The sequence below is a fragment of the Artemia sp. Qi Xiang Cuo genome, chromosome 6 (genome assembly GCF_049724085.1).
Source record: "Artemia sp. Qi Xiang Cuo chromosome 6, ASM4972408v1, whole genome shotgun sequence".
Taxonomy (NCBI): domain Eukaryota; kingdom Metazoa; phylum Arthropoda; class Branchiopoda; order Anostraca; family Artemiidae; genus Artemia; species Artemia sp. Qi Xiang Cuo.
In genome coordinates this window covers 56,261,230-56,284,660 of record NC_142799.1, presented here as the reverse complement: position 1 = coordinate 56,284,660, position 23,431 = coordinate 56,261,230, and the positions used below count along the sequence as shown (strand labels likewise).

At 35.4% G+C, this 23,431-nt stretch overlaps 1 protein-coding gene across 4 annotated transcripts in view; it reads left to right on the top strand.

Moving 5' to 3' along the window:
• HDAC6 (histone deacetylase 6) overlaps positions 1 to 23,431 on the top strand; it is a 41,839-nt gene that overhangs the window by 8,611 nt on the left and 9,797 nt on the right. Inside the window, exon 1 of one of the 4 annotated variants that reach the window (XM_089090860.1) lies at positions 8,109 to 8,127. The exons of 2 other annotated variants lie outside the window; for them this stretch is intronic. The gene's annotated coding sequence lies outside the window, so the exon portion shown is untranslated. Of the gene's footprint in view, positions 1 to 8,108; positions 8,196 to 23,431 lie in introns of those variants that run through there. One more of the 4 variants, XM_089090859.1, reaches the window with a different exon arrangement.

The following is a 23,431-nucleotide window of genomic DNA, read 5'->3' as shown; positions in this document are numbered from 1 at the left end:
AAGAAAACAATTTTTACTTCAAAATATGCAGAATAATCATAGTTAATGCATTTTGACTGCAGCTCCACTATACATTACCTCCTTTCCCCCTTGTACTCAAATATATAGCCCAAATATACATTTCCCATAAGCTTTTCTGGTTCTTGATTTTGTCATAGTTGGTTCAGTTTAAATAATATGGGTTTAACAAGAGTGACACTAACCACTTTGAGTAAATATGGCAATTTTCAAAAGATTTGTATTTTTTTTTTTCAATTGTATCCTGATGAATCAATGCCTCTGCATTATATAACTTCAACAAATTGGATTAAACAAATATTATCTCTGCATAGGTACCAAGCTTTCATTCAACAATAGTCATGTAAAATATACATTTTTCATTATAGAGCGATTATTCATTCTAACTCCTTTATATTTTCAGCCCTTTGAAAACATAGTCAGTGAATTTTCAGTAGCAGGACTCTTTTCTTTTTATTAATTCAAAAGCAAAAAGTAAACAAGTGGTAGGTAAAAAAGTAAAAGAGTCATTGTATTGAACATCCATTGAGTTATATATATATATATATATATATATATATATATATATATATATATATATATATATATATATATATATATATATATATACCTTAATTTGCACTTCAGAGCAAATTAAGATCCATCGTGATCTGTTACATGCTCCATACTTGATGATGTGAATGATTGCATCCCACTGGTACATCAAATGCATCCCACTGGTACTTCCAGGGAACACCATTCCATTCAACACCCAAATGACTTCTTGATCACTTCATTATTGGATGCTGAGACTGTTTTATTTGACAGACTATTCCAGTGGTTTACTACATGGCAGGAAAAAAAACTGTTGTTGGTGTTCAGTTTTGACAGATGGTTTGAACAGCTTCTTTGAATGTCCCCTCCTGTCAGTGCCAATATTTTGGGAAATTGGCATATGAATCGGGGGGGAGGAATCGGGTTCAATGAAATAAGCTTATGTGTCATAAGCACATCAGCTCTTCATCATTGGTAAACCAGTGTAGATAATTTAAACTTCTTCAAACGTCTAACATGTAGATAATCTCTCATCTGATATATTGCCTCTGTGGCTCTCTATTTCACCATTTTAAGATTTTGTACATCACCCCTGTGTCTTGGTGATGTTGTCCACATCTTAGAATCAAGCTCTGTTCTTGTAAGAAGCTTGGGGAACCTCACAGTAACATAGGGAAATCTACTGGATATAGTTTTCTTTAAGAGTGTTAGGACAGAGTTTGCATGAGACACAGTCTTTTTGCAGTTTGAATGGAATTTACACTGGTTGTCAACAATGATTCCAAGAACCCTTTCTTCATCCACACTTTGCAGCTCTTGAATTTTGTTTACAGCTGGATTGACCACAGTATACTTGAAACCTGGGTGGGACTTGCCAAAATGAATAACACTAAATTTGTCAATATTAAAGCTCATTTGCTATGTTGTTGCCGATTTTTGAGTATGGTTCAGATCTGCGTAGTGACTCATGATTGACTGCACCAAACTATTTTGAGTCGTCAGCATAGACAGTTAGATTACTTTAGTTAATTAGAAATATCATTTACAGAATATTGAAGAGGGTAGGTCTAAGACACTACCCGGCAGGACACCTCTGGTGACTCCATATCTCAGGTAGGATTCATTCTCCTTCATTAGTAAAAAGCCTCACTCTCTGCGTTCGATCTGTAAGAAATGCTGAGATCCAGCTCACAAGCTCTGCATTAATTCCACATGAGATAAGTTTTTTGTTCAAGTGTGTATGTGGAACTTTGTCAAATACTTTTGCAAGGTCAAGCAACAAGACATCCACAGGTAAGCCCTGATCAATCAGATCTGTTATTACATCATAAGTGTCCAGCAAATTTGTTTCTACAGATTTTCCTGGTTAAAAACCATGCTGGCTTGGCAATAGTATCCCATTAAGTTTGAGATGCTTCATGACAGTCATTTACCACTCTTTCCAGGATTTTTAGCAACAGCAGAGGTTATGCTTATGGGACAGTAGTTTTCTGCACTGGCTTTATTTCTCTTTTTGAACAAAGGGGTGACAAATGCTGTTTTCTAATCTCTTGGCACACCCTTGGTACATAGGGAGACTGAATAATTGGGAGAGTGGCTTGGCAATGTCATCAGCAACTTCTTTTAGAAGATGTGGATTCAACCCCAAAGACCTTTCTATGTGATATTTAGACCATTTTGAATAGAATAGCTCTCAAAATTTCTATAAGATGGATTTCGTGTCAATATGAGGTGTGTGTGTGTAGGGGGGGAGGGTAGCTGCGCTCTGATCACTTTTACTCTTAAAAAGAGCGCTAGAGCTTCTGATTACCAATCCAATCAGTCCCCTCCGAATTTTACATGACCATGCTCTCTATAAAAAGCCTCATATATCCCCAGGGCATAACTAACAACCCTTACTCTGACGGCTGAGGAATTCGTTATCCTCAAAGAGAGAATTTACAGACCGTTCTGATACACTGAACAAAATGGTCATCTCAAAATTTTGATTGGAAGTGTTTGGGGAATTTATGGGCATAAGGGGGGTGGGCATTTGCTCTTTGATCACTTTCTACTATTAAAAAAGGCACCAGTCTTCTCAATTTTCAATCAAATGAACCCTTTTGAAGCTTCTACGACAAAAATTTCCATAAAAACCGTATTTCCTTGTTTTGTGCTTGGAGAAATGGTGAGCGTGAGAGGGGGGTACATGCCCTCCAATCATTTTCAACTATTAAAAAGGGCACTAACCACTTCAATTTCCTATCAAATGAGATCTTTCTGAAGTTTCTGCGACAACGCTTTCTATAAAAACCTTATAGGCCCCCAAAGCATAACTTACTACCCTTGCCCTGAGGGCTGTGGGGTGGGGAGTGTTTGTCATCCTCAAAGACCTAATTTCCAAAACTTTCAACTACGTTGAACAAAATAGGTCTCTAAAAATTTTGATTGGATGTGTTTAGGGAAAATGAGAGCGGGAGAGCGGGGTTAGTTGCCCTCCAGTCACTTTCGACTATTAAAAAGGGCACTAGCCCTTTGAATTTCCAATCGAATGAGCCCTTTTTCAAGTTTTTACGACAAAGCTTTCAATAAAAACCTTATATGCCCCAGGGTATAATTTATAACCTGAAGACTGTGGGAGGACTGTCCTTCTCAAAGACATAATATCTAGAACTTACAACTGTGTTGAACAAAATGGCTATCTCAAAGTTTTGATTGGATGTGTTTTGGGTAATGGTGGGCTTGGAAGGGGTGTTAGTTGCCTTCCATTCACTTTCGACTATTAAAAAGAGCGCTAGCCATTTCAATTTCCAATCAAATAAGCCCTTTTTGAAGTTTCTATGACAAAACTTTCTATAAAAATCTTATATGTCCCCTGTGTATAACTTACAACCCTTGCTCTGAGGGGGTTAGCATCCTCAAATACCAAATTATCAACTACGTTGAACAAACGGCTATATAAAAAAAGAAGCGCTAGCCATTTCAATTTCCAATCGAATAAGCCCTTTTTGATGTTTCTGTGACAAAACTTTCTATAAAAACCTTATATGCCCCCTGTGTATAACTTACAACCCTTGCTCTGAGGGGGTTAGCATCCTCAAATACCAGAACTATCAACTACGTTGAACAAAACGGCTATCTCAAAATTTTGATTGGATTTGTTTGGGGAAAAGGTGGGTGTGAGCGGGGGGTTAGTTGTTAGTTGCTCTCCAATCACTTTCGACTTTTAAAAAGGGCACTAGCCCTTTTGAATTTCCAATTGAATAAGCCTTTTTTCAAGTTTCTATGACAGCTTTCGCTAAAAAACCTTATATGCCCCCAGGGCATAAATTACAACCTTAGCCGTGAGGGCTCTGGGGGGAGTGTCATACTCAAAGACCTAATTTCCAGAACTTTCAACTTCGTTGAACAAAATGGCTATCTCTAAACTTTGATTGAATGTGTTTGGGGAAATGGTGGGCGGTAGAGCGGGGTCAATTGCTCTCCATTCACTTTCGACTATTAAAAAGGGTACTAGCCCTTTCAATTTCCAATCAAATGATCCCTACTTGACGTTTCGACGACAAAACTTTCTATAAAATCCTAATATGCCCCCAGGGCATAAATTAAAAGCCTTGCTCTGAGGGCTCTGAGGTGGTTAGCATCCTGAAAGACCAAATTTCCAGAACTTGCAACTACGTTGAACAAAACCGATATCTCAATATTTTGATTGGATAAGTTTGGGGAAATGGTGGCGTGAGAGGGGGGCTAGCTGCCCTTTAATCACTTTTGACTATTAAAAAGGGCACTAGCCCTTTCAATTTCCAATCGAATGAGCCCTTTTTGAAGTTTCTAAAACAGTGCTTTCTATAAAAACCTTACATGCCCCCAGGGTATAACTGACAACCCTTGCCCTGAAGGCTGTGGGGGGGGGGGGTTTTTATCTTGAAAGATCTAATTTTCAGAACTTTCAACTACGTTGAAAAAATGGCTATCTCAAAATTTTGATTGTATGTGTTTGGGGAAATGTAAGGTGTGAGAGGGGGTTAGTTGCCCTTCAAGCATTGTCAACTATTAAAAACGGCACTAGCCATTTCAATTTGCAATCGAATGAGCCCTTTATGAAATTTCTTTTTGAAATTTCCAAAACTTTCAACTACGTTTAACAAAGTGGTTATCTAAAAATTTTTATTGGATGTGTCTGGGGGAAAGATGGGCGTGAGAGGGGGGTTAGTTACCCTCCAATCACTTTCGACTATTAAAAAGAGCACTAGCCCTTTGAATTTCCAATCGAATCAGCCCTTTTTGAAGATTGTACAACATCGCTTTGTATAAAAAACCTTATATGCCCACAGGGAATAACTTACAACCCTTTCCCTGAGGGCTGGGAGAGGGGGGGGGTGTTATCCTCAAAGATGTAATTTTCAGAACTTTCAACTACATTGAAAACAATGGCTTTCAAAATTTTGATTGTATGTGTTTGGGGAAATGTAGGGTGTCAGAGGGGGTTAGTTGCCCTTCAATGATTTTCAACTATTTTAAACAGCACTAGCCATTTCAATTTGCAATCGAATGAGCCCTTTTTGAAGTTTCTACGATGTAAATGTTTTTACTTTTACAACTTTAATAAATCAAATAATTTTAACATTTTGATTACTAAATATCAGTATATGTATATTAAACTGCCAATGCACATTCATTTGTATTTTTTCAGTAAAATGCAAATTTTGTTCTGGCCTTGGGAAGGCATAGGGGTTTTGCGCCCAACTTGTGTTAATTTCTGTTCGTTTTTATTTTGACTCGGTTAATTATTGTAATTTATGTTCGTTTTGGGTTTCATTTATTTATCGATGCTGATTTGTGGTAGTTTCACGCTTGGTAGATTGTTTTATTTTTGCTCATTTTTGTTTAATGGAGTCCTTTACTTTTCTTTGAAAAACTTATTTTGTGGAAAAAGTTTTTTAATTAATACATTAAAGTATTTCATATAAATAGGAAAAGAAAATACACCATTTAAAATTGCTGAAAACTAAGTTCCTAGCAGTATTTGCCATCCCAAAGAAATTTCCTGGCGGGCTAAGGATGACCTGCTTTGTATTTCGCGCCTTTGTGCTGGTCTATGTGGGACGGTAACGTTTTAGCTGAATCGTTATACGATTTAATTATTGCTACTCCCCCCCTCTTTCAAGATTTATCTGAACCCTCATGGACAGGACGTAGTTTGTCCATTAAAATATACTTTTTTAGGAATCTACCTTACCCCCCCCTAAACAATGACTCACCTCCTTCTCATTATAGCTGATGCGCAATTACAGATCACCAAACGTAGCCTATTTTCATTACAAATAAAGCGAATCAACTTGGTTTAATCCAGTACTGCCATCGTGTGACATTACTTCTTTTACAACTGGGAAGCCTAAAATATAGTTATTGATACTCTTAAATCCATTAGCTTCTCAGAATTCTAAATTGATCGCAAATTTATCCTCTTCGGGGTAAAGTCGTAACTTGGTGCCCGTAAATACAAAGAAAACAAGACATTCCCCTGGCCCAATCTGTATGGTCACTTAAAAAAGAGCTTTAAATTCACGTTTGAATAAGCTCCCTCCCAATTATTTTGGACCTTCGGTTTGACACAATCACCCCTGTGAAAAACAAAACAGATAAACATGCATCGACGAAGTTTCTTCTGAAAAAAAATGCGAAATTCTACATTTTGAAAATTGGAGCTTGAAACATCTATGGTAAAGTTCTCTAATATGATGTATCTAATAAAGGAATTTTTAATAAGATCGCTTGCTTTTTTTGGGGGGGGTGGTGTTTCACCTTTTTTCAAAAATCAGGCAAATTTTCTCAGATATTTGGTTTTTGGTGGGTAACAAGAAACCAAAGAATTTTTTATATTTAGAGGGATCGTAGAAGCTAATACTGCCGGTGTAGCAACTGTAATAAGAATTTCATTTTAGTCTTGGTGAATATTGTTCCGAGTTAATTTTTACTTCCAGTTTTTTTTTTTTTATAACAAACTATTAGATAAGATTCTCTTGTGACGAATTTTTTTTTTTGAACCCGTTCATTTTATTGAGTTGAATAGGACAATAAAACGAAAGTGGGTTAATTTGGGAGCTGGGTAGTAGTTTTAAATTTTGTTTTTCTTTCGCTATTCTATCTTTTTAATTTCTGAATATATAAAGCATTTAAGTTCAAGGGAGGGAAAATTGTCCTGTTATATAAGAGATATATTTTACATGCCCTTTATAAAATAAAAACGTGGTATCTATGCAGGCAGGATGATTTTTGAGTATCTCTATTCCTGTAAACTATTTTAAGGCATAGGAAATTGCATAAAAACAAGTATACATCTATTATAATCTACGGAAGTAATAAATCTTTCGTAATTTTGGTTTGAGTCCGATCTTCTTTTAAGATTAAATCCATAATAATTAAATATATAATTGGTTAAATAAATTGATCCCTTTGCCAGGAATCCCTGTCGTTTAAAATTTACTGAATTTTGTTTCATAATGCATGCAATTTAATTGCTCTTTTTATTTGAGAGTTTTTTCCTAAAAGTATTTAAAAATAAACTTATTGCTACGAAAAAAATTTACTGAAATATATTCCTTGTCACCCAACCACCACTGATATTTTGGAGTATGTAAGTCATCATCATATAACTACGCATGCGTATGTAGACGAGGGTGGGTGCGTAGCTTTAGTTGCTTGAGGTAGTCCTCATATGAGGCTGATTTTAGGCTTTTCACGTACTTCGTTGGTCGCCTCTAAACAGTTTCGATGAGCCTTACAGCTTGTCGGTAAAAGGGACCAGATAGGCGCATGTCAAAATCAAGATGGGGACTAACAAGAGCCTTAAAAAATTGTATGAATAATGTTGCTTCTTGGCTACTGATGGTCATTTTTAATAGGCCAAGGATGGAATTTGCTCGGGAGACAACATGCTGGGCGCGGCTTCGGAACCTCAACCCTTCGTCAATGATGACACCAAAGTCCTTTTCTTCTTCTCTATTCACTAGATGGTCCCTTATTTTAGTGATGGGATTTAAAATTGAGTAGGTAGCCATTGGGTTATTAGGTCCAAGGTGCACAAACAGCATTTACTTGTATTGAATTGGAGAAGCCAGTCCTGAGTCCAATCCTGTAGCCTGTCTAGATCGTGTTGAATTTTCTGTGCAAATGCAAACTTTTTTTGTGTGAGGACCCACTTTCCCTTGTAGACAAATACTTGAACGCCTCACCTAAAGCTAGGACTTTTATGTATGTATACGAGTATACCTCACAGATTCCTGGAGATAATTATTTTTATGTTTTATTTTCACCCAATCTGACGCACTCGAGTTTCTGTAGCTTTTATTATCTTTATTGTGGTTTTAATCAAAATTGTTATACTGTTTAAAGTATTTTTAACAATAGTAACATGAAAAAAAAATCATCATATAGGTATGAATTGTGGGTTCTATTCACTTGTTTGTTTGTTTGTAGCTTATCTATTACACAATGTGCAAATATTTAGTTGTGATAAAACCCTTATCATTATTCAAAAGTCGTTCTCAACCAAATCAGTGTCAAGTTTAGTTGAGTGAAACTTGAGCCTTTTTTGTATGTAGCGTATAAAGGAAAAATATTTCTTTTACTGAGTTACTTGATAAGATTTAGTGTTTAAATAGGTGATTTGAAAGATGTTTTTTATGCAAATCTGTTTCGTATATGAACCACTAAATATGACGTAGATAATTTCGGAGACCACACTGCCTTTCCATGACGATAAAATAAAAGTTCAAAATAGGGATAAAATCCTTTTTAACAGATAATGTATAGAAAATTCACAAAAAGTACCAAATATTTCGGTCACATATGCAGTGTCTGAAATATCTGGTATTTTTTGTGAATTTTCTATACACTGTCTATTAAAAAGGATTTTATCCCTATTTTGAACTTTTATTTTATTGAACCACTCAAGAAATATGTATGGAAAAGGAGTATGTAAAACAAAATTCTCAATTTGTTTTTGTCACTATTATGCTGTGGCAGCTTTACTGTCTTGTTTGATAGGCACGCAGTTTGCAACAACTAGCAAGCTTATGCAGTGAATATAAAAAGTGGTTCAACTCCTTAAGGGGATGTGGTTGTCTATTGCTAGATTTTCAGGCTCTCTTGTCTGTAAATTTGTCAAAGGACTTATCCAGGGGGCTTAGTTATCAAGATCAATCTAGAATTTGGGGGTTGACAAGTGACAAAAGTTGACATTTGCCAATGAAGCACGCTTGTCAAATTTGAAAGTGTGTTTTCTTGCGGAATTATCTAGGACAATCGTTCTAAGAAATTTAATTATATTTTAATAATATCCAGGCAACTAGCGTAAAAATATACATAAATAAACGACTATAAAATTGTCATTGAAAATCAAATTTGAAAGTGTGTTTTCTCGTTGATTTATCTAGGACAATCGTTCTAAGAAATTGAATTAAATTTGAAGAATATACAAGCAACTAGCAGAAAACTATACATAAATAAACGACTATAATAAATTGTCATTGAAAATCAAATATGAAGGCAAAAGACAGCTAATAAACGTATAATCATACGCAATACATAGTAGTAACATCCGGGAGCCGAAGAAACATGCCGGTAGAAACATGATTTTAATATTTACACAGCTTCTGTAATTATACATTTGGGGATCCCCCCCCACAGTCCTCTAGGTCAAGGACTGTAAATTTGGCTTGAAACTTGAAATAGAGAACTAGAACACAAGAAGTCATCAAACTCCCAATAAATAAGTCTCTTTTTCATTTCCGATATCGAACCCTATCTCCAAGACTAAGCTCGTAAACCATGTGTCCAGAAGATGAGGGGACGGATGCAGGAGGGAAGGGGACTCGGTTAAGAGAAAAATAACACTTCTTGTGTGAAAACCACAAATGACCTTATTCTCGCAATCCTTGAAAAGATAAAGAATATCCGCAAGTCATCGGGAACGCCTCGGCTTCTTGTAACTCAGATTTGTCTCTGATTTTATTATTTTCAGTCCAAAGAGACCCTCATTCTCAGTCGATGCAATATTTTCAGCTGCTTTGTCACTCCTTAGATTTGGTGGCGCAGGGGCAATACGCAAACGGCTCGGCAAGGCTGATCTGGGAAATATATTTCTCCTTCAGATCATCACGGTGGACTTGACCACTCTTCAAGTTGAGCCCTTTCCTGTTCCTTTTTCTGCCCCTTATTTAGCACTTCAACTATCTTAGAATGTAACTAAGTAACAGTGATTCAACAGATCTAAATGATTGTGATAATCAAACAATAGTATTTATTCGATTTCAGTAAATCGAATCCAATTTATGCTCGTGGATCGTAATTGAAAATTTAATAGGTCTATACAAAGTGCACAATATCACAGTAACTTGTCTTTCACTTGCCGAGTTGCCGAAGTTTAAATACTAAGTAAAAAATTAAAAAATGTAAAAAAAACATATACAATGCCGAACTATGACGTAACTTTGACCTAATTGCTTCAATAAGACACTGAAATATAGTTACTTTTTCTCGGCTAGTCTGTCAATCAAGGCGGGTTACAGCGCAGAAATTCCCAAAGCGGCAAGATCGGTCAAATGATAATGCCTTTGAATGGATTTTCATTATTTTTTGAGCAGGTAGACTGGAATATTTTTAGGGGCTGACCTTTCCTGTACTTAAGGTTAATCTACTTAAATTCTTAACATTGAAGACACAGACCAGGCGAATTTGAAACACGCTCATTTATAACCCGCTCACTAATAGATTCCAACCCCGTAGGGTGATTTATTCCTTGATTGTATTATGAGTATGTTGACTGAACTCTTGATCGAGAGATAATGCTAGTAAGTTGTATAACTCTAATTGACCCTCAAATCTTGAACTATCCCCTGATTGTTTTTTGACGGGGGGGGGGGGTTTAGTTGTGAGCATGATTTTGCCCGGCCTCTTTTGAACCCATCACTGTAGCAACAAAAGAACAGGCATTGCACCGATCTATTACCCGTGGTCATTAACGTGACTATTGTTTCCTCCCTCCTAGGAACCAAGTTATAGCCCTAAGTTATATACAAAGTTACTGATATTCTTTTTCAAAACGTATTTTTTTTTTTTGTGCTATGATGAGAAATGATGATAAGATGATGAGAAAAGCGCCAAAAAATCATGCCAGCCAACAAAAGAAGTAACAGTTTTGTATAGAAATTAAATTAAAAAAAACTTTTTTCAACTGAAAGTAAGGAGCAACATTAAAGCTTAAAACGAACAGAAATTATTACGTATGTGAGGGGGGTTGCTGTTCCGCAAAACCTAGCTCTTCACGCTAGAGTTTTTTAGTACTTAAAAAAAAACTTCTTATTGTTCTAATTAAACGAACATAGTGTTTCGGGAGTCGTTCTAAAATAATTGGGACAGAATTCAAACTTTAGCGAAAAGAGTAAGGTGTTGAGGAGGAGTAACCCTCCTCATATGCATAATAATTTTTGTTCGTTTTAATGTTGCTCTCCTTACTTTCAGTTGAAAAAACTTGTTTTTTATTTAATTTCTGATCGTTTTTTAAGTAATGCCAGGAAATTTGGCAACATCTCCATGGATAAATCCCTCTTGTCCACATATTTATTCTCTAGACAATTCAATCCAGGTGAAAATTTACCCCGGACAATTACCCTTAACATCTCCACGCGTAAAATTGAGTCGGCAATAAGAAAGCAAGACATATGAAGAATTTCGTTTAGGAATTCTGGCCAATTCCCCTAGTGTAAAATTTTCCCTGAAAAATTTACTCGTTGGAAACTACCATCCCCATGGAAAATTATATCCGCGGAGAATCCCACCAGCAGAAACCCTCCCCCCCGAAAAGTGTATGCAAAGCTCCCAGTAACAAATACTATACGTGAATAATGGGCAAATTTTGTAACGTAAAGACCTTTCCCCACTGGCTGTGGGGGGGGCAAGATATCTCCAAAGGCATAGTTGTTTGGCCTTTCAACTATGCTGAAGAAAATGGCAATCTCAAAATTTTGATTTGACCGTTTTGCGATAAAAGGGGCGTGGGAGGTGGCCTAATTGCCCTCCAATTTTTTTGCTTACTTAAAAAGGGGACTATAACTTTTAATTTCCGTTTTAATGAGCCCTCTCAAGATCTTCTAGGACCAATGAGTCGATATGATCACCCCTGGGTAAGAGTTAACTTAATGAAACTTGCATATTTAAAATAAGCATAAAAATTGAATTCTTCTGATATATCTACTGGTATGAAAACTCTGTTTTTAAAGTTTTGGTTACTATTGAGCCGGTTCACTCCTTACTTAAAGTTCGTTATCTGTTTGACTAGGGCTATATCGAACCATATGGGAGGGGATCTGGGATACGGTATTATCATCGGTAGCAGCCATTACATATGGGAATAGTGTTGAATGCGAATCTATGGGTCCCATGTTTTTGCTAGTATAATTTCTAGTCCAGAAAGCAATAATTCCAGAAAGCAGATCAAAGCAATGATAAATTGTAGGACAGTCATTGAAAACCAGATAATAGCAACAGACTGCCAATGAAAATATGGTCGTCATTCAGTTATCAAGTTTATAAATTAACAAGGGTGCGGAAACCTTTTGTTTACTTTATATTTGAAATTGAAGTTCCATTTAAATGTATCTAAATTATAATCCACTCAAATCTCTTGACCCAATATAATTTTCATCCTGTTGGTTCAATATCATTCAGTTATGTATGCAGAACTAATCAATAAGCAAACCATACTTGTTCGGCTAATTCGACTAAACTTAATTGAATCGTCTCTACGAAAAGAAAAACAATTCTTGAAAGTAAAAAAAAAAGAAAGACATAAAAAATAAGATTATTACTGTTACGCAGATTGAGACTAATTTTTGGCTGTGTCAATTCATAAACCCCAAAATTTGTTCAGTCTCAAATAGTCTTGAAACTTACAGTGTTTTTGAAACAGGGTCAACTCCCTAATAAAGACATAACATTTAGAAGTTTGGTTGTATCAATATTAAGCGCCTAAAACTGCCTTAAAACCTTTTCCAGTTGCCTTAAACTTACAGGGCCTATAGACAGGACCAATGGAGACCCCCTTTAATCAGCATATAAAGATAAAGAATGTATTAATAAAAATTGGTTGCATCAGTTTGAGACACGTGAATTTCTAAAAACCTTAAATTCTCCTCTTTTTGGCTTGAAACTTACATGGCATTAGAAAGGGACGAAGGGAGATAAATGAAAAACCCCTATGCTTTCCAAAAGCCAGAATATTCAGAAATTCAGTACTTTACTGAAAAAAAAATCTTTTAAATGTTTTCATTTTTATAACTTTCAGGAATCAAAATTAATTAAGATTTTAAAGATTAAATATGAGCATATGTATATTAAACTGACAATGCACGTTTTTCCAGTAAATTCATTTGAATTTTTTTCAGTAAAGTACAAATTATATTCTGGCTTTTAGAAAGCATAGGGGTTTAGAACCCTACTCATATTAATTTCTGCTCGTTTTGAGTTTGACTCTGTGATTTATTTTGATTTATGTTTGTTTTGGGTTTCATTTGTTTATTGATACTGATTTGCGGTAGTTGTATGCTTGGTAGATTATTTGATTCTATTTTTGGTTTAATGGAGTTCTTTAATTGTTTTTTTTTAAACTTATTTTGTAGAAAAAGTTTTTGAAATTAATTTTTGAAAAAGTCAGTTGTTGTGTATTGATTTGCCAAACACCAAAATGGGACAGACATTATTTTTCTTCGGTCAACTTAATTGATATTGATCGAACAGCCAATAAGACCAGGCTAAAACAAAATTAAAGAAAAATGACGAATTCTAGAAGAAAAAATTAGTTCGGCTGTATCGATTCGTTTTAAGATAAAGTTAACATTCTTCCTAGCTAATTCGCTTGAAAACTACAAAACTACTGAACGTAAATGATAACATGGGAACCTCAATAGAAAAAAAAGTCAAGAAACAAATTAGTTTGAATTTTTGTGATATTCGAATTCTTTAATCACATTGTCATGCATCTATTAAAAAAAAACTAATAGTTCTGACACAACAGTACACGAAACAATTCTGTTGATAAATAGTGGAAAAAGATAAATGTATATTCAAGGGCTTCTACTAGCTAAGGGTCGAAACGGCCTCAGTGTTAGACTGAAAATTATAATATTCAATCCGTATAATTATAAATCCCCCTCCCCATCCGCCTCGTGCAAAATATATTAGTGAACAGGTATTACACAAAACTACAGATGATAGAAAATTTTGAAATAATGTTTAATATAACTCTTATAATTTTATAATAATAATAACTTTAACATGACTCTTATAATTTTATAGATCTATGTTGCATTCCATAAAATTTTTAAAAAAAAAAAAAAAAAAAAAAAACAGCTGACATTTCCAGCAGTGGAAAACTCTACCAACACTTCGACAATTAACCCTCAATGAAACTCTTTCAATTATTTTTAATAAAAAGTAACAAAAAAAAAAAACATGTTCCAATAAATTTTTCAACGAAAATCAAAGAGCCATACTATAACGTGAAACGACCCAAAATAAAATCATGTAAAAAGTCAAACTTAATATGAACACAAATTGCTATGATCAAATAAATGAAACATAAAACGAATATAAATTAGAATTAATAATTATATCAAAACTGGGAAAAAACACATTTTCCAATAAGCTTTTCAGCGAAAAGTAAAGAGCCGTAATATAACCTGAAATGACCCGAAATCAATTCGTATAAAAAGTCAAACTTAATATGAACACAAATTCCTATGATCGAATAAATGAAATATAAAACAAATATCAATTAAATGAATAATTGCATAACAAATAAATACAAGAGATGCTACTTTGGATGAATAGACGGAACCCATAAAGTCCAAGCATTAAAATGAAAAGTCAGGTCTTATCACAAATAAGACCTTGACCGCCTGCCTTTTTCTGCCTTCTACTAGCCAAGGGTCGAAACGGCCTCAGCGCTAGGCTGAAACTATTAATATTCAATCCGTATAATTAAAAGCCTCCTCCCCATCCTCCCCGTGCAAAAAATATTAGTAAAAAGGTATTGCACAAAACTACGGATGATCGAAAATGTTGACAAAATGTTTAATTTTGAAAATTTTTGTTGCATTCCAGTATTTTTTGGTAAAAAAAAAACTGACAATCCAGCAGTGGAAATCTCTACAAACACTTCGACGATTAACCTTCATTGAAACTCTTTCAATAAATTCGATTAAAAAAAGCAAACACATTTTCCAATAAGATTTTCGACGAAAAGTAAAGATCCATAATATAACCTGAAATGACCCGAAATAAAGTCATATAAAAAGTCAAACTTAATATGAACATAAATTGATATGATAGAATAAATGAAATATAAAACAAATATCAATTAAATGAGTAATTACATCAAAAATAAATATAAGAGATGCTGCTTTGGATGAATAGACGGAACCATATGGTACAAGCATTAAAATGAAAAGTCAGATCTTGTCACAAATAAGACATTGACCGCCTGTCTTCTTAACCCATCAAAAGCCAGAGCGGCCTTTGGGTATGTATTTACCTTAATCAATCAAGGTATGTATTTACCTTGAATTTTTATCAAAGCTTTTTTTCTTTTTATCAAATTTGACTCAAAACCATATTAAATAAACTGATAAATGATTTATATGTTCATCGCTCATTAAATGGTCAAAAAAATAAATATAGAAATACAGAAAAAAACTATGGCTCAGGTTCAGAGTCAGACCAAATGATTGGCAAAAATTCTTCAGCTGCTAATTCTTCTTTCCTCTGTTTTTTTTGTGGTTTGTGTTATTTTGGTTCAAAATCTGCCTCTTACCGCTATAATAGCCCAACTTTTTCATAGCTGTTCCTACAGATATTTGTTCTCTGGGGTCTAAATTCCTAAGAAGGCGCAAATCAACAATTTCTGGTAAAAGACTTTCCTTCCAGAAGCTTAAAAGGCTCGGCAATACTCGGGCAACTACAAAGACTTCCCAATCCTTCTCGTTATTATAGACAAGCAGGTAGCATTTTCTTGATTTGAAATTTCAAGCTGTCCTTGAATTTGGTTATAATACTTGTGAGTGGTTTTGAGTTTAATATCTAAGCCGATGCTCTGCAGAAATAAGTCTTTGACAAGGCCTTTAGTACGAGCTGCGTCAATTATAGTTTTGTTTTCTGGAATACTGTGGACAGTCTTAACCTCTATTGGTGTCCCATCTGGTAAAATTCCGTCTAATGAAGTACCAAGAAACTGGTGTATCGAGTGAACCAAAAGATCAATATCCTCACCTTTCGTAATTTGCGCGCCAACTTTTTCTTCGTATGCTCTTAAAGCAACAGGTTCTAACCGACTACCTTTCAGCATAGCTGTTGAGCGGCAACCACAACCTCCATTTCTAATATCTTTCACAATCGGTGCAGTTTTAGTTGATTGTTTGCGTGTAGCTATTCTGTGAAAGTACGTGCTTGTTATTATATTACTTCTTTCACATATCGTTTTCATTAGAAGCTTGGCCTTTGGTTCTCTCGTACAGTTCTTTCAAAGCGGTTTCACTACTCTTTAGATAGGACTCCTCAAATGTAACCATAGCTATTTTTAACTCCTCTTCTTTCATATCAGGCCTATTGCAGCTCGGTCCATGGTCAGATTTACCCAGAGAGTTGTTGATTGCATTTTCTTTTCGCCTCGAATCTACCTCCAATATTACTATAGTACAGCATCCGATTTCGCTTGGATTTAGCTCGGTGGTTTGCGGTGTTACTACAGAATTTCTTCATTTTATTTGTTGGACTGTGATTAAATGTTTTTTTCCATGTATAGGCATGCCACTTTGGACCAAGTGCGTAGGACAAGCTTGCACCACCAATTCGGGCATGATATGACCCTCGCTTTGACCTACTAATTTGCTTGTCTCCGAAAACTTGGGAGCTACTGACATGTAATTTTCGGCAAGGTTCGTTGCTACATCGGTAAGGAGGAAATCTGCTTTCTTGCACACATTCTCCATCCCATCTCTCTTATCCTGGAGAACCTGTGCTGGCATGCTGTACCAACGATCCTCTATAAGGCTATTGGGTTGTTGACTTTTTGGGGGCAAGTATCATTGCACTTTACATGATTTCCAAAGACATGATCGGGGCCTTTGTTGAGCAAACTTTTCAAATTATCGGCTGTATACTCCTCTTATGAATTTTTTTTATTGCCCCACGAAGGTATTTTGTAAGTTTTTGTATAATCTCTCTTTTTAGAAATTTTGCATGTGCGCCTTCCTTCATTTCCACTAGATTATATTGATACGAAGTGTAGTTTTTCGTAACATGGTTTGCACACTCTTCTTTTTCAATTAGAGGACCGTATAAGATGTTCTGTTTCAATTTGTATAGAATACTCGAGTCTCCATCTCCAATAAAACGACTGACTGCAGTCCGTGCATTTCATCGCTCATTCTAAAACCTTCAATGAGAATATCCGTCTCCATACTCTGTGATGGGCCATCATAATTCATAAAACACATTTTGTAGAGGGGTGTTTTACCTCTTTTTTCGCTCGAAAACAAACATAGCAATATTTATTTTTTATGCCCACATACAGCAATTTTTTGTGTAAGCGTCAATGATTAAAGCCACACAACCCTTAGCTGTATAATCATACCCCTTACTCCGTTTGTTCCACCCACATTCACAAACCACTTTGGTCCAGTATGTATCATCGACATATCGATCTTCGTGAATTGCACGTTGTAGGGATTCCTTTCCATTCTCCAGTAAAACATCTGTCAAAGTATCCATCCATACTTTCCCTACAGAAAGTTGAGTTTTCAAAAATAAATTTTGTGACATGCCTTGCACACCCAGTACACCTAGAATCTCACAAAGTGTTGCGTAGCCTCCTCCTGAGCCCATGACACCCCACGTAGCCTTCAAATTGAGGTCTCCATGCAGATTTGTTTAGCGTTCAATCGATTCTTTGGGCTTTTCTTCGGAAAAAGACGTTAAATAATCTTTGATCTTTATCATGGGGGGGGGGTGTCAGGTTCATTTTACACTAGTTTTTTCCACTTACATGCAACACATTCTGTCACTAGTGTGATTTTTAAGCCAACATTATATACACGAACTATGCAGATTTCGGGGCTTTCTTCTCTACATTGAAATTTGTGCAGTAAAAATTCTGCGAGCTCTTTGACGAAAAATGGAAGGTTCACTATGCAGCTGAGATTCGGAATGTTCCCTAAATCAACACCCTCGGGAATTTTCTTCTCTTTCTCAGTGAGAGCTGGTCCTGCATCTGATACTGAATCCCTTGTATCATCTGTAGATTGATTAGCAATAGAAGTTTCCCTTGGAAGGAAGGACCTGAAATAGGAAAAGTAAGTTAGTAATCGAAGTAGGCAGTGAGAGAACAAGGAATTTTAAAAGAAATTAATTAAGATATGTTTTCCCGGAAAACCATATTTAAAGGAGTACCACTCTAGCTAAACTTTTTACCGCGCAAAATGTATTTAGAATAGTGTAATTATCAAGAATCATTTATGTGTAAAAAAGGGAAAGGGGGGCTGAAAAACTAACTTAGTTCTTGAGTGAATCTAGATGGCTCCCGTTGTTTCAAATCATGGTTGTCAATTGCGTTCTTGTCAAATTTTATTTGTGCGTATCAGGGATAACACCATACGTCATTCGTTACTTTTCTGACTGGGATCAGGCACTCTGAACATGAATTCCGATTAAAAATAAAAAAGTCTCTAATATAACACAGAAGTAAAGTAGAGCACCTTTGCAACCGCTTCCAAGACAAAACCTATCAGAGGTAAAAATAAGAAAAATAACTAGAAGATAACCATTTTCCTCTTGAAAAGAAATGAAAGTATTCATTTTGTTTATCTAGGCCAGCTGAGTTGTAAATATAGTTTACTCTTGTCCAGAGGCAGACTGAACCGCCGGTCCTCCTGTCACCTGGTAGCTGTGTCCTCAATAAAAATGGCACTTGACTTCTAGGATTAAAACAAAAAAAAAAAGATTGAGGAAAAAGTTGAAGAACATATAATATTAAACTTAACGAGTATTACATATATGAAATAAGCATAAAAACTCAATTTTTTTATGTGTCTTGTTATAAAAATTCTGATTTTTAGAGCTTTGATTACTATTGTGCCCATTCGCTCTGTTTTTCAGGTCCATTATCCCTCTCCCACTCTCCTCAGTTACTGTTTGCCCTCTTCAACCGTTTCAAGCATGATTATGTTTAGGAGAATGATTCTGTCGTTTTGTAATTTACATACCTTGCTATCCATACACTACACGTTGCATACCACCCATATAAGCCTAATTTACCCTTGAATCAGGTTTTGGTTAGTTCCTTCCATTACAGGCTGCTCTTTGCAAAATGAGTACTCCTATCTTCTCCCCAAGATTTTTTTTTTTTTAATTTAATTAATGGGTACCCTCATTATTGTAATCCAATATATTGGCGGTTCTAGGTCAGGGCAGGGAGAGGGTAGCGCTTGTATTTTATATTTTTATACTTCTGTGGCATACCTTGCCCCCCCCCCCCTCCCAGAGTATGAGATCTAAGGCCGCTAATGATCAATTACTAAACAAAATTCTTAATCCAAACAAAAAAGAATCCCCCTTTCCAGTTGAAAAATGCTTCCATGGATAATTTCACCATGAAGAATTTTTGTCACGGATATTCCCCCCCCCCTCCCATGGAAAAATATTCCAGACAATTCCGACCCAGCTGAAAATTTCTCCGGAAAATATCCCCAGAACACCTCCACATGTAAAATTGAGTGAGAAGGAAAAGTAAGACAAATAACACTTTTCAGTACTTATCTATTATATAAAACACACTCGAGAAGTGAAGTTTGGTGAATGCTAATGAAATAAAACAAAATTAGGTACTTGTGCATTATATGGACCTTTCTAAAAAGTCACGTTTGGTTAATGCTAATGAAATGAAACAAACTAGGATGAATATATAATAGTTTATAAACAAATTTGGGCTATATATTTGCACATTAGGGGGGGGATGGAGGGTAAAGCATAGCATATATTGAATGCATAACCTAAATAATCCTATTTTAACCTAACCAAACCTATTTAACCTAATGAAAAAAAAAATATGATGAAAATAGAATACTTTATTAGCAAAATAGTGAAAACTACAACTTGGAAATATGCTCCCAGAAAGCAAAAATGTCCTCAAGAATTGCGTTAAAATGAACTTGACCTTCTGCCTTTACTGCCGCCCGCCACATGTACTCTACTAAGTATGAATGTGAATGATGGCAGGATGCACATTGGTGCCGTTTGTTCCTCCACTTTGCGGAGCCCCACATTATCTCTACTTTTTGGGTAGAGGCGCCGGTTTCTGGGTCAACAAAATATTTTTGAGATTCACTTTCAAATGAGTGAAATATGCTTGTTCCAGCTCAGTTATGTTGTAGCCCTTCCAACAATCTGAAATGATTCTTGAACATCCATGGTGAGAAAATATATTCTATCACTATTCAAAGCAAATAAACCAGTGTCCTCAAGAATCTCCTTAATAATGAACCAAATTAACTAGGTCAAGAATCACGTTAATAATGAACTTGTCTTTGTCTTTGATAGGGTCAGCCGACGCCTAAGCTCCCAATTTAATAATTCACAAATGACCTTCACAATTTTGCTAATAAATTATCCTATTCTATTTTCATCATATTTTATTGTCCCCAAACTTCACATCTCGAGTGTGTTTTATATAATAGACAAGTAGCCTACCTCATTTTCGTATAGGATCATATAGTTTGTATGGACGAGATAGGGCAAGTCTTTGTCGTACCACATCCCTTAAGCAATTTCTATTAAATACTTTTTACCTGTTGCACCTTACTGTAATCTCTTACAAAATTGCACCGTACAAAATTATGATTAAGTTCTACTTATTGTTAGCATAAAACCAGTCCATTTAATATGGCAAACACACCAAAGTGTTATTTTAATTCTTCGAATACATTTATTCGAGCCATCTTGCGATAAATTACTGGTTTTGCTTTTCATTTGTTGTCTACGGAGCTAAACAAGAAGAGTTTTTCCTCAATTTCTATTCAAAGTTTTTCCTCCAGTGAATTTATCCATTGTTTTTAACTGAAAGTCAGGTTGGATACCAAATCGTGGTTGGTTAATGTTTTGGAGAAAAATGATAGGCACACCAATTTTCAATGTTAAAATGTATAGGGACGTAACTGGCAAATCTTGTCATGGACTTATACGTTGTTTTTTTATTGTTACATTGAAAATATCATCTTTCCGTATTTTCATTGAAAAAATCGAAAAACATCAAAATTGTCCCCTTCATTTTGAAAAATATATTTTGCTACCACTCTCCCCCCCCCCCATCATACACATCCACCTCCCCACACACACACACATAATTTCGTGAATTAGTGCTCCTGATCACTTTGTCTGTTTTTTTGTTTTGACTGCTGAAATTGGCATTGATAGCATTGTTTGAAGCCACCAACATAGCTGTTGAACTGATGATTTTTGTGATTCAGTGTGATTCACTTGGGACTAAGCTTTTGAATCAACTCATGTATGTTTGACCTAGCCTTGACAATGGAACATAATATGTAAATTTGTCAATTGTGATCTTCCCATTCACAATATTTGTAACAATGATTTGGCAAAATTTCAAACAGTTTATCATTGTTTAGTTGAAAATGCATATTTGTTGAACATGGAATAATTTGGAACATGGAGCATGGAACATCACCCGCTGTTGAACATGGAATAATTTACAGAGTTTGTTGAAAATCAGCAGAATATAAAAAGAGCGCTCCATGGTAGTGTTGTGCTTTCCCCTTCAAATCTTGGAGTCCACAATTAAGTACCGCCAATGTTTTTTTTTTAGCCATTGTGTATTTTTCCCATATGGCTGGTTGACATGTCTGGAAAATTAATTTTAAAAAAAACAAGTTTTTTCAACTGATAGTAAGGAGCAACATTAAAACTTGAATGAATATAAATTATTACGGGTGTGAAGAGGGCTGCCTCCTCCTCAACACCTCGCTCTTTACGTAAATTTTTTTTAATACTTTTGAAAAAAGCTTCATATTGTTCCAAATAAACGACCCTAGTGTTTCAGGAGTCGTTCTTAAAGAATTGGGACAAAATTCAAACTTTACCGCAAAGAATAAGGTATTAAGGAGGGGGCACCCCCTTTCATATACATTAAGTTTACTGTCGCTTTAAGTTTTAATGTTGCTCCTTACTTTCAGTTGAGAAAACTTGTTTTTTTAATTAATTTCTGATCGTTTTTTAAATAAACCCAGAAAATCTGGCCCCACATCCACAGAGAAATACCTTCCCCATGGATATATTCTCAAGACAATTCAATCCCGGTGAAAATTTACCCACGACAATTACTCTTAACAACCCAACGAGTAAAATTGAGACGGAAAAGAGAAAGCAAGAAATATAAAAATAATTTGTATAGGAATTCCAACAAATCCCCCAGTGTATAATTTCGCCTGACAAGTTCACCCCCTGGAAACCTCCCTCCCCATGGAAAGTTTCTCAGTGAAAAAAAAAACACAGAAAATTCGTCTTCCCATCCTAAAATGTATGAATTGGTAAACAATGTAAACAATTTTTACTATGGGTAAACAATGAGCAATTTTTATACTGGGCCATTCCCCTGGGGCTGTGGGGGGGGGGGTATGTTATATCCAAAGGCATAGCTATTGGGCCTTTCTACTATTCCGAACAAAATGGCCATCTCAAAATTTTAATTAGACGATTTTGTGGAAAAAGGGGGTTGGGGAGGGGGCTTAGTTGCCCTCCAATCGTTTTTCTCACTTAAAAAGAGCACTTGAACTCTTAATTTTTGTTGGAATGAGCCCTCTCATGATACTCTAGAGCCAATGGGTCGATACGATTACCTCTGAAAAAAAAAATAAACCCGCATCCGTGATCTTTCTTCTGGCAAAAATAAAAATAATAAATACAAAATTCCACATTTTTGCAGATAGCAGCTTGAAACCTCTACAATTCGGATCTTTGATGCACTCAATCTGATGGTGTGATTTTCATTAAAATTTTATGACTTTTAGGGGGTGTTTCCTCCTTTTTGCGAATATAGTTCAAATTTTTTTCAGGCCCGTAACCTTTGATGGATAAGACCAAAATTAATGAAACTTATATATTTGAAATCAGCATAAAAATCCAATTCTTTTTATACATCGATTGGTATCAAATTCCGTTTTTAGAGTTTCGGTTACTATTGAGCCGGATCGCTCCTTACTTACAGTTCGTTACCACGAATTGATTTAGCCTATTTGCGGAAACTTCTCTCCCTATGATTTGTTGCACATTTGAAGTGTAGAAAATACCTTCGATTGAATATCAGCTCGATCTGAGACCAAGGCCTGTTACTATATCGTTTGTCAATAACTTTGATAATAACTCAATAATTTGAAAAGCAAAATTCCCAAGAAACATCCCCAAATATCCAAGTCATTTGGCCCTCCCACTGCTGGGACATAATGTTTTTTGCATGCAATTTTTTTTATCATGGATGGTCAAAATAAATAAGGAATTTGTGCTAATCAGTGTGTCTTGCAGGACTTATAATTGGAAAAATAGCAATGATTGGCGGACTTGGCCTATTACTGTGTTTTGCTTATGTTTTTGTTTGTTTTTATAGCCTATTTTACCCCCCCCCCCTTCTCAGGATTTTTTACGTACCTGCACATAGGAAACATCTCCCTCAGATTGGTATAAAGAAACTCAAGAAGAAAATCTGAAAAATTGTGGAAATGGAAGCACCATTTTTCTGGTTTGCCCACCCTTTCTTTCTGAGTTCTTGATATACTGTAAA